Raw genomic sequence first — 12,864 nt, forward strand, 5'->3', positions numbered from 1 at the left:
AGATGCGCTCTTATTTTTTGAATTTCCAGCTTTTCTGCCCTGCTTCTTCCCCATCTTTGTGGTTTTATCTGTCTCTGGTCTTTGATGATGGTGACGTACTGATGGGGTTTTGGTATAGGTGTCCTTCCTGTTTGATAGTTTTCCGTCTGACAGTCAGAAGGACTGTCTGTTGGTCTGTTGGAGATTGCTTGAGGTCCACTCCAGACCCTGTTTGCCTGGGTATCAGCAGCAGAGGTTGCCGAAGATAGAATTTTGCTGAACAGCGAGTGTACCTGTCTGATTCTTCCTTTGGAAGTTTCCTCTCAGGGGTGACTCCACCCTGTGAGGTGTGGGGTGTCAGACTGCTCCTAGTGGGGGATGTCTCCCAGCTAGGCTACTCAGGGGTCAGGGACCCACCTGAGCAGGCAGTCTGTCCGTTCTCAGATCTCAACCTTCGTGTTGGGAGATCCACGGCTCTCCCCAAAGCTGTCAGACAGAGTCGTTCGCGTCTGCACCGGCCCCGCTGCTTCCCCTATTGGGCTTCAGCTGTGGGCTGTCCCCAGAGGTGGAGTCTACAGAGACAGGCAGGCTTCCTTGAGCTGCTGTGAGCTCCACCCAGTTCGAGCTTCCCAGCGGCTTTGTTTACCTACTTAAGCCTCAGCAATGGCGGGCGCCCCCCCCAGCCTCGCTGCTGCCTTGCGGATAGATCGCCGCAGACTGCTGAGTTAGCAGTGAGGGGGGCTCCGTGGGCTGGGACCCTCCCGGCCAGGTGTGGGATATATTCTCCTGGTGTGGCTGTTTCCTTAAAGCACAGTATTGGGGTGGGAGTTACCCGATTTTCCAGGTGTTGTGTGTCTCAGTTCCCCTGGCTAGGAAAACGGATTTCCTTCCCCCTTGCGCTTCCAGGTGAGGCGATGCCTCGCCCTGCTTCAGCTCTCGCTGGTCAGGCTGCAGCAGCTGACCAGCACCGATTGTCCGGCACTCCCTAGTGAGATGACCCCAGTACCTCAGTTGAAAATGCGGAAATCACTGGTCTTCTGTGTCGCTCGCGCTGGGAGTTGGAGACTGGAGCTGTTCCTATTTGGCCATCTTGCTCCGCCAGAGCTGTTTTGTTTATTTTGAGACGGAGTCTCACTGTGTCGCCCAGGCTGGAGTGCAGTGGCACAATCTTGGCTCACTGTATGCTCCGCCTCCTGGGTTCACGCCATTCTCCTGCCTCAGCCTCCTGAGTAACTGGGACTACAGGCACCCGCCACCACGCCTGGCTAATTTTTGGTATTTTTGGTAGAGACGGGGTTTCACTGTGTTAACCAGGATGGTCTCGGTCTCCTGACATCGTGATCCACCTGCCTCGGCCTCCCAAAGTGCTGAGATAACAGGTGTTAGCCACTGTGCCCGGCCCTGCCACCTTTAACTAACTCACACAAAGACACTGTATGTGGCAGGTGTGTGCTTCCCCTCGGTAAGGTGGGACATCTTGGAATTTATATTGCTTTTACTAATGTAACTTTGGCCCTATTTCTTGTGAAGTAATGAACCTGGCTTTATTTTGCTAAAGGCGCATTTGCCCCTGGTTGGCATCCTAAATCTTCTTCACATTAATGCCAGACCTTGTCTTTAATCCCCAAGTTTCTCCCTGGAATGGGGGTGGAAGTAGAATGGAGTTTTAGGTCAGTGTTTGTGAGGCACTAGGTGGATTGACAGTTGGATAATGAGTGCCGGGGGGGACCCTCATCTGATGCCTTAACTTGCCATTTCTGTGGTTTCTGGAATGAGCTTTCAAATCCTCCCCCTTGCCCCACAGTGGCTCCCTCATGGCCAACTTTAATGTGCATCAGACTCATCTGGGAAATCCCGTAAGATGCAGATTCTGATTCAGTGAAGTTAGGAATGCGCTTCCAGGTTGGGGCCAGTGCTGCTGGTCTGGAAACCCTCTTGGTTTCTCAGGTCTCTGGAGCCTCCAGACTCCTCTGGCAGTGGCAGAAGTTGGGGGCTGCCGGGCGCGGTGGCTCACGCCTGTAATCCCAGGACTTTAGGAGGCCGAGGCGGGCGGATCACAAGGTCAGGAGATCGAGACGATGGTAAAACCCCGTCTCTACTAAAAATACAAAAAACTAGCCGGGCGAGGTGGCGGGCACCTGTAGTCCCAGCTACTCAGGAGGCTGAGGCAGGAGAATGACGTGAACCCGGGAGGCGGAGCTTGCAGTGAGCCGAGATCCGGCCACTGCACTCCAGCCTGGGCCACAGAGCGAGACTCCGTCTCAAAAAAAAAAAAAAAAAAAAAGAAGAAGTTGGGGGCTCCGCAAAGAAACTTGGTTAGTGGAAGAAAAGAGTACTTCCTCCACGGGGTCACTGCTCCTCCGAGTGGATGGTGGACTCACGTAGGGAGGTTCTGGAACACTCTAGCCTGGCAGCCCCAAATTTGGCTTTCCAGGGAAGAAGAGGCGTCAACTGTGGCGATTCTGAGGCTCTTGGCTTCATAAGAAGAGAGGAAGATGCAGAGGGGACGGGGAAGACCTTTGGTCATCACTTGAGGTCATGGAGTTTGCGGGCTTTGGGAGTGCTGAGGCTTTCTAAGAACAGCTGCTCTCCTGGAGACCAGAGAGAGAGACCTGGCCCTCCCCGCCTTTAAGGAAAAATGATTTCAGCATCACCTCACCTGGCTAAATTCTGGTGCATCCGGAATCCCTTCCGCAGGGCTTGGCCACCTGGCAATGTGTAGATCTCAAGATCAGCTCTTAGAACTAATATTATTTTTTAAAAACTTGTTTGAAGAGTTAGTCAGCTGCTTTTGTTCTTCCCAAACGGAAGTGTCACATGAGCAAGTAGTATACTCTATGATTTTGGGATGGCAGAAAAAGAATCACCAAGCCGAATAAACTTCTGTTTTTCTTATGAGCTCTGTTAAGTACCCCATTGGACTGAATCTAGGTTTTAAGGAAACAGAAATCATTACAATCTACAAAGCAGTCATATTTCCTTCACATTACTCCTCCTCAGATTACTCCCCTCTGCATTAATTCCTCCTGAGGATACAATTCAGAAAATGCAAACCGCTCATGTCATCACATTTCAAATCCTATGCCTGTCTTTCTTGCTAATTTTTGTATTTTTAGTAAAGATGGGGTTTCGCCATGTTGCCCAGGCTGGTCTTGAACTCCTGAGCTCGGGTGATCCACCTGCCTTGGCCTCCCAAAGTGCTGGGATTACAGGGTTGAGCCACCACGTCTGGCCTAAACTTTTTTCTTTAACTTCTATTTCTCTATGATACCATCACTTTGGGTGTTCGAGCTTAGCTACTCAAAATGTGACCTGCCAGACAGCAGCACTGCCATCCCCTGGAAGCCTTCTAGAAATGCAGAATCTCAGGCCCCAGCCCACACCCACTCAATTGGAATCTACATTCCAAGGACTTCCAGATGATTTGTAAGTACTTTAAAGTTGAAAAGCACTGATATAGACTAAGAAGCCCTCAATGGCATATCTGCCTCAGTCAAGACCATAAAGAACTATATGCTAGAAAATTTTCAGAGCGGCTTTTGGACCAATTGCTCAGTATAGTCATAGTTAGAGGTTTAAACACTTATAGAACATTTACTTTTAGACATGGTAGCTTCTATTACAATATCCAAAGTGCAATCGCTACAAATTACAGTTGCAAATAGCTCCTGATTTAATGTGTTTGATAAGACTGACATAAGACTAACCCTTCCATTCCACATCTCCACAGAAGTTCAAAACCTTCCAAGATTTCTGTGAATTCTTCATGTCACTAAATCAGGTGTGTTTGTATATCTCTCATGGTCCTGCCTCTGCTCTCCCTGTTTTTGTGTGTCAAACTCAACTTCTGTCCTTAATTTAATAAAATATAAGTCACACATCCAAAGACCTTCTTTGGATGGTGTAACATGTAAGTGCACATGTTACTGAGGGCTTGAGGGAACCAGAGGAGTGATGAGAGTTAGGTAAGCCAGTTAATACTGAATTAGACATCTACCTCCGAAAGTCTCTTCCTGAGAAAGGATATGCTGACATAGCTTAACAGTTTGTTTCACACACACACAAAAAGCAAGGTAAATAGTAAATAAACACAAGACTAAAATATCTTAGTGAATTTATGTTTTATTTTTTAAAAACCTTAACCAATTATGAGTACTGCAATGACTTTCCTCTGTCTAACCAAATGATCCAATTCAAGCTAGCTACTGTCAATAAATAGGTTTCTGCAACGACTTGGGGAATCAGTTATCTAATTAGTGAATTTTAACAAAAGCTAGTTCCTTGCTGGGCAGACTCAGCATTTCCTTGGCAGTAAAAGGAAACAGCTGTGCTGGTAGATTAGCCTACTGGAAACCAAACAAAACCCAAAAACAAACCCTCCTACCCAAAGTCTCCATTGTGCACACACTGGCCCAGGAGTTCTCAGTTCTGACTGCACAGCAGAAGCACCAGGGAGGCCTTTTAAAGATGCTGACGCTTGGGTCCCATCCCAGAACAAGTAAATCTGAATGACTGGGGGCTGAGGCCAGGCATCAACGTTTTAAGAAAGCTCCCTATCTAAAATCAGAAGAAAAACTTTCCTCTGAAATAGAAATCCTGCTTCGGGTTTTTAATAAAGGATCATGAAAAATTAAGTGAAAAGGCAAGTGTCAAAGCAGTGTGATCTCATTGGGATGGGGGTAGAATTCTTTTTATATTCTTTTTTTTTGAGATGGAGTCTCGCTCTGTCACCCAGGCTGGAGTGCAGTGGCTCGATCTCTGCTCACTGTAGACTATGCCTCCCGGGTTCACGCCATTCTTCTGCCTCAGCCTCTGGAGTAGCTGGGACTACAGGCGCCCGCCACCGCGCCCAGCTAATTTTTTGTATTTTCAGTAGAGATGGGGTTTCACCGTGTTAGCCAGGATGGTCTCGATCTCCTGACCTTGTGGTCCACCCACCTCGGCCTCCTAAAGTGCTGAGATTACAGGCGTGAGCCACCGTGCCTGAGCTCTCTTTTTATATTCTTAAAAAAAAAAAGTGTAGATTGTCATTAGCTTTTTAATTTTTTTTTTTTTGAGACAGGGTCTCACTTTGTTGCCCAGGCTGAAGTGCAGTGGTGCAAGCATGGCTCACTACAGCCTTGACCTCTCGAGCTTAAGCGATCCTCCTGCCTCAGCACCTTCCCCCAACTCCGGTAGCTGAGACTACAGGCATGCATCATCATGCCGGTCTTTTTTTTTTTTTTTAAGGCAGAGTCATGCCCTGTCATCCAGGGTGGAGTGCAGTGGTGCCATCTTAGCTCACTGCAACCTCCGCCTCCTGGGTTCGAGCGATTCTCATGCCTCAGCCTCCCCAGTAGCTGTGTGTGCACATCACATCTGGCTAACTTTTGTATTTTTAGTAGAGATGGGGTTTCACAATGTTGGCCAGGCCGGTTTTGAACTTCTGGCCTCAAGTATCCACCTGCCTTGGCCTCCCAAAGTGCTGAGATTACAGGTGTGAGACACCACGCCTGGCCTAATTTTTTTGATTTTTCAGTAGAGACAAGGTCTATGTTACCCAAGCTGTTCTGGAACTCCTAAGCTCAAGGGATCCTCCTGCCTTGGCCTCCAGAAGTGCTAGGATTACAGGTGTGAGCCATCACACCCAGCCTGCTATTCACATTTTAATTGTGGCTACTCCTGAGTGGTGGGATTATGATCGAGTTGTATTTTCTTTTGTTTCCCTTTTTCAGTCTGCCTGCAATGAATGTGTGTCACTCATAAAAAGAGAACTTCAATTAAAAATAAAAACAGGCTGTGACAGGTATAGTTTTAAAAAATTTTTATTTTAGATTCAGGGGGTGCACGTACATGCTTGTACCACGGATATACTGGGTATAGGTGGGGATTGGGCTTCTAGTGTACACATTACCCAAAGAGCGAACACTGTACTTAAGGAGTAGTTTTAAAGGGAGTGCAACATAACCAAAAGCTCAGTAGCCAAGATTAAATCATGTTGGGAGCAGCAGAAACAGGTTTTCAAGAAAGTAAATCAATTTTAGTGACGAACTTGAAAAGCATTCTTAAAACAGAGAATTAAAAAGCAATGAAAATAATGAGATAATAACATAAAAGTGTTAATCATGGAGAATTAATACATTTCTGAAGAAAACAAACAATACACGTATTAAAGTTGTAACAGCTTATTCAAAAACGTCAAAAGAATTCTCCCCAAAGCAAAACAAAACAAACCACCTGTTTGAAGAGATCAAGAAGACTCATGTATTCCAGGCAACATTAAGAAGTTTCAAAATTTCAAAGAAATAATTAACTGCAGAGGAACAAAGGAAAGGGAGGGAGGGATGAAGAATGATGGCCAACTAGAAAAAGAACAGCAGGGTAAGAAAACAAGAGACAAGCTAAGAGAATGCTCCTGCAATCCAAACAGAAAGAGCTCTTCAAAAGTAGTCCAGGCCCGGCGCAGTGGCTCACGCCTGTAATCCCACCACTTTGGGAGGCTGGATCACTTGAGGTTAGGAGTTCGAGACTCAGCCTGGCCAACATGGTGAAATCCCATCTCTACTAAAAATACAAAATTAGCCAAGTGTGGTGGTGCATGCCTGTAGGGATGGCTGAGGAATGAGAATCACTTGAACCTGGGAGGTTGCAGTGAGCTGAGTTTACGCCATTGCACTTCAGCCTGAGCAACAGAGCGAGACCTTGTCTCAAAAAAAAAAAAAGAATAAAGTCCAAACTGGACTCTTTACATTTCTGAGGACAATGAAAAAAATAGCCTAATTTTTATGAAAATAGATTGTGATCCAAACATTCTATACGAGACTATCATTCAAGAATGAAGGCAAAGATAAGAATGGTTTCAGAAATGTTAACTATCCTGACACCTTTCCTGGTAGAGTTGCTCAGAGACAGTTTTGAGATCAGTGAAAGCATCAGACTGTTGGTGGACTAGCTACCCAATGCTCTTTTTTAAGGAATTCTCCTCCTTCATCTGTTAGTTTCTGCATGGCATTGTGACAATGGGGAAAACAATGTATATATGTGCGTATTTCTATCTTCCCCTTTATCATTGTGCTCTTCTAGATTCAAGGTAACTCAGTTTCATAATGATCTGCTTTATATATGAGGGGACTTCAAAAAGTTCATGGAAAAATAGAATTAAAAGATAAAAAAATATATATTTTTTGTTTCTCAACATAAGCTCCATTAAGTTCAAGCAATGATACCAGCCATTCAGTCTATCCCTAAAGAACTGACGGTCCTAGGAAATTAATTACATCAATGCAGTCTTTTTTATTATCTGAAGAAAAACAGGTGCCCCTTAGGGATTTTTTTAAGATAGGGAAACAAAAACAAGTCAGAAGGAGCCAAATCAGGACTGGGAGAGGGATACCTAATGATTTTTGATAGAAATTCTGGCTAAACTGCCCTTGCTTTATGAGAGGAATGTGCAAGGGCATTGTCACAGTGGAGGGCCCTGTGGTGAAGCTGTCCCAGGTGTTTCTCTGCTAAGCTTTGGCTTTCTGGAAATACTCTCATAAGCAGATGATATCTTTATTTGGCCTTCCAAAAAGTCAACAAGCAAAATGACTTGAGGATCCAAAAAACTGTTACCATGACCTTTGCTCTTGTTCGGTCTGCTTTTGCTGTGACTGGGCCTCTTCCACCTCTTGGTAGCCATTGTTTTGTATTTTGTCTTGAGGGTCATGCTGATAAAGCCATGTTTCTCTCTGTTACAGTTTTTTTTTTTAATGTTTGCAAAATAATTAGATACTTTATTTTACAGCTCAGCAAAAGAAATATCATTGGATATTTTGAGCAAAAGGACTCGGACAACTATAGATTTTTTGAACGAGTGGCAAATATTCTGCATGATGACTGTGCCTTTCTTTCTGCATTTGGGTAAGTATCTTATTTAACCGTGTGTTAGTGGGTTGGTTTGGTTGCCATGTTAAATTCCTGTTGTATCTGGTCATTTTCTGAAGATGATCTCTCCCAAAATGATCTCAGTCCTCTTAAAATCACCAAGCAGTCTTTATGTCTGTCTCTGAATTCTTTTTAAGGTTTTAAAAGTCTGTTTTTCTTTGTTACAATTCTTTGAAGAAATGCTTCAGGATCTTGATCTCCCTTGTTTAACATTTCCATCGAAAGCTCTGCTTTTGTCTGCGGTTGACCTGCGCTCGATGGTTTTGTCATCCATTGAGTGGAAAGTGTGCTCAACTTTAATTTTTCAGTCAGATTTACAAAAGATGAATCAACTGAGAAGCATATTGTATTGGCTATTGTTTCTGCTGTTAATCATTGGTCCTCTTCAAGTAGGGCATGAGATAAGTTTTTCCTCACGAAGTGACATGGTCTGCTGCTGTAGGTTTCATCTTCAACATTGTCTCGTCCTTTCTTAAAAGGAATTATCCATCTTTTTTTTCTTTTTTTTCTGGGGCAGAGTCTCGCTGTATCGCCCAGGCTGGAGTGCACTGGCACAATCTTGGCTCACTACAACCTCTGCTTCCTGGGTTCACGCCATTCTCCTGCCTCAGCCTCCCAAGTAGCTGGGACTACAGGTGCCCGCCACCATGCCCGGCTAACTTTTTGTATTTTTAGTAGAGATGGGGTTTCACCGTGTTAGCCAGGATGGTGTTGATCTCCTGACCTCGTGATCCGCCCGCCTCGGCCTCCCAAAGTGCTGGGATTACAGGCGTGAGACACCGTGACCGGCCACAATGAATTATCCATTTGTAAACTGATTTCCTTGGGGTGTTGTTCCCATAAACTTTTTGCAAAGCATCAATGATTGCACCATTCTTCCACCTAAGCTTTGCCATAAATTTGATGTTTGTTCTTGCTTCAGTTTTAGCAGAATTCATAATGTTCTGACAGGGGCTCTATTTACACTGATATCCTTCTTAGTGCCTCAAACTAGATCCTGTTCAGACATGCTATAATGTTGAGTTTATTTTGTTGCAAAAATTTTGAAATCTATGCATTTTTTCATAATATGCATTTTCCATGAACTTTTTGAAGACCTCTTGTATGTTAACTCCCATTCATTTTAATAGTCTTTAAGAAGGGCATTCCTGTTTACACAAATGAGTACTCATTTGAGGCACAAAGAAATCCAATCAATGAAACATCTGAGATCCCAGAGCTAGTAAGCAGAGATCTGACACTTGGACTCAAGGAATCTGGATTCAATCAGTGCTTTTTTTTTCTTTTTGAGACAGGAGTCTCGCTCTGTCAGCCTGGCTGGAGTGCAGTGGCACGATCTCAGCTCACTGCAACCTCGGCCTCCCAGGTTCACGCCATTCTCCTGCCTCAGTCGCCCAAGTAGCTGGGACTACAGGCGCCCATCACCACACCTGGCTAATTTTTTTGTATTTTTAGTAGAGACGGGGTTTCACCATGTTAGCCAGGATGGTCTCGATTTCCTGACCGTTTGATTTACCTGCCTAGGCCTCCCAAAGTGCTGGGATTACAGGCATGAGCCACCGCACCTGGCCCAATCAGTGCTCTTTTTTTTTTTGGAGACGGAGTCTCCCTCTGTCCCCCAGGCTGGAGTGCAGTGGCGCGATCTCAACTTGCTGCAAGCTTCGCCTCCCGGGTTCACACCATTCTCCTGCCTCAGCCTCCTGAGTAGCTGGGACTACAGGCGCCCGCTACCGCGTCTGGCTAATTTTTTGTATTTTTAGTAGAGACGGGGTTTCACCGTGGTCTCGATCTCCTGACCTTGTGATCCACCCACCTCGGCCTCCCAAACTGCTGGGATTACAGAAGTGAGCCACCGCGCCCGGCCACAATCAGTGCTCTTAATCACTTGCCTATCTTGAGAACAGTGTTTTTTAAAAAGCTTATCCAATAATCTCAACCATAGACATTTCAGTGTTATCTTTGCTGCAAATGAAATTAAGTTACATACACTTGAGAATATTTATTGACTATATTTGCAAACTGCATAATTTCTCCATCTTTAAAATATACTCCTTCCCCATCTGTTAAGTTTATTAAGGTAGAATGATGTCAGTATTTTAGTTATAACAGAGGTTTTTTGTCAGAGCTTTTACTGCTAGTTTCTTGTCAGCTAAGATTTATTGTATAACTACAAAATAGAGTAGTAAGTACATTATCAGCTTCTCAGAAAAAGGTACAATTATGTCAAATCACGTGTTCTAGAGAATATAAAGAGCAATAAAATCATTAATGATTTGGATTACCACCTATAATGCCTATCAGAAATAAAATGCAGTAGTGTTTGTTGCCTATTATCTGTAATGCTGTTACTGTTCACCAAAACTGATTTCTCAAAATACATTTTTTTTTTTTTTTTTTTTGAGACGGAGTCTCGCTCTGTCACCCAGGCTGGAGTGCAGTGGCCAGATCTCAGCTCACTGCAAGCTCCGCCTCCCGGGTTCACGCCATTCTCCTGCCTCAGCCTCCCGAGTAGCTGGGACTACAGGCGCCCGCCACCTCGCCCGGCTAGTTTTTTGTATTTTTTAGTGGAGACGGGGTTTCACCGTGTTAGCCAGGATGGTCTCGATCTCCTGACCTTGTGATCCGCCCGCCTCGGCCTCCCAAAGTGCTGGGATTACAGGCTTGAGCCACCGCGCCCGGCCTCAAAATACATTTTTATATCAATCAACTGTGATGTTAGATAGGATCCCTGGAATTTTAAATTAATCACATGAAATTTCACAAGGAAATTGGAATTCAAGGAATTAAGACCTTGAACTTTGACCTAATACAGTATTAAAAGAAAAAACCTTTATTGAGAAATATGACTCAATATCACAACTTTAGTCCATAGTTCTGTGACTGATCAGCTACCTTCCATAACTTATGATTCTTTTATGGTTAAGAATTTTTTTTTTTTTTTTTTTTTTAAGAGATAAAGTTTCACTCTATCATCCAGGCTCCAGTGCAGTGGCACCTTCTTGGCTTACTGCAGCTCCTGGGCTTTAGTGATCCTCCTGCCTCCAGTGAAGACATTTTAATGCTACCTTTAGGACTTTTTTTTTTTTTTTTTAAATAGTAGTAAATTTCTTGGTGCCAAGCACCAACATCTTTGTTCTGGACATTTAAAGTATGCCAAATCAAATAATGCTAGTCAGATACCAACAAACAGCCTAGGTAAATGTCACTTATTTCCTGTTCACTCATAGTTGGACATGTCAGCTAAGTGGTTACAGGTGGGCTTCCTATCGTTCACATCACTCTGTCTTTCTTAATAATGTCCAGAGAAAGAAAGATATTTAACATTTGCCCCAACACAACTTTCAATAAATAAGAGCTAATATTTTCCTTCACTTATTTCACTTAATACTCTTTGCAGTCACTCACTGTTCAATAGTTTTCTCCTAAATATCTTTTTTTCTCTTTTTTACTTCAGTGGCAAAAATCCTAATACCTTTTTAACTCTGGGATTCTATCAAAAATTTTCTAAGTTTCATGTTAATATGAAAGGTTGGTAACAAATGCCTGAGGAATACTAAAAGTTGATTTAGACATGCCTGAAATATAAGATACATTAGTAACATTTTAGTATAGCTGGAAATTCTTTTTTTTTTTTTGAGACGGAGTCTCCCCGTCGCCCAGGCTGGAGTGCAGTGGTGCGATCTCAGCTCACTGCAAGCTCCACCTCCTGGGTTCACACCATTCTCCTGCCTCAGCCTCCGGAGTAGCTGGGACTACAGGCGCCCGCCACCATGCCCTGCTACTGTTTTGTATTTTTAATAGAGATAGGGTTTCATCTTGTTAGTCAGGATGATCTCGATCTCTTAACTTCGTGAGCCGCCTGCCTCGGCCTCCCAAACTGCTGGGATTACAGGTGTGAGCCACCGCGCCCGGCCTGGAAATTCTTAAGAATCATCTTTTACTTAATAAGTTTTAGTACTAGTAACTCATCAAAATTTTTTGCATTGCTATGAGGGAATGAAAACTGTCAACTGTATGGACTGAGTTATATGGGTGGGAACCATGTAAAATATACCTAACTGAAAATCTCCAGATTCAGTAATGTTGTGTAAGTGAGTAAAAATGGTACACAAGTACTTTGAATAAACATACCATAAGGAAGCAGGTAAAACAGATTTGATAAGATTCTACATGTCATGAAAATTCTCTTTTCTCTTGGAAAATTCCTATTTTAGGAACTCATCCCAATGACATTATCTTCAGGAAGGGAAGCAAAGTCCCTCTCAGTGTTATTGTTTTTGCCTTCAATTGATCACAGAACTCTCTCTTGCTATACACACACACACACACACACACACATACATATACACTTTCTTTTTTTTTTTGGAGACAGGGTCTTTGTCACTCAGGCTGGAGTGCAGTGGCAATGATCAAGGTTCACTGCAGCCTCAACCTCCTGGGCTTAAGCCATCCTCCTACCTCAGTCTCCCCAGTGGTTGGGACAACAGGCAGATAATTTTTGTAGTTTTTTGTAGAGACAGGGTTTCAACTCCTGGGCTCAAGCGATCTGCCTGCCTCAGCCTCCCAAAGTGCTGGGATTACAGGTGTGAGCCATTGAGGCTGGGCCACAATATATTTTAATCTAGTAAGTCCTTTCCTGTTGGGCTGACTTTGCATATGGCTGTTCCTATTTTTCTTTTTTTTTGAGATGGAGTCTCGCTCTGTCGCCCAGGCTAGAGCGCAGTGGCCGGATCTCAGCTCACTGCAAGCTCTGCCTCCCGGGTTTACGCCATTCTCCTGCCTCAGCCTCCCAAGTAGCTGGGACTACAGGTGCCCGCCACCTCACCCGGCTAATTTTTTTTTATTTTTTAGTAGAGACGAGGTTTCACCAGGTTAGCCAGGATGGTCTTGATCTCCTGACTTTGTGATCCGCCCATCTCGGCCTCCCAAAGTGCTGGGATTACAGGCTTGAGCCACTGCGCCCGGCCCCTATTTTTTTTT

The sequence above is a fragment of the Trachypithecus francoisi genome, unplaced genomic scaffold (assembly GCF_009764315.1).
Source record: "Trachypithecus francoisi isolate TF-2019V2 unplaced genomic scaffold, Tfra_2.0 Lachesis_group15, whole genome shotgun sequence".
NCBI classification, from domain to species: domain Eukaryota; kingdom Metazoa; phylum Chordata; class Mammalia; order Primates; family Cercopithecidae; genus Trachypithecus; species Trachypithecus francoisi.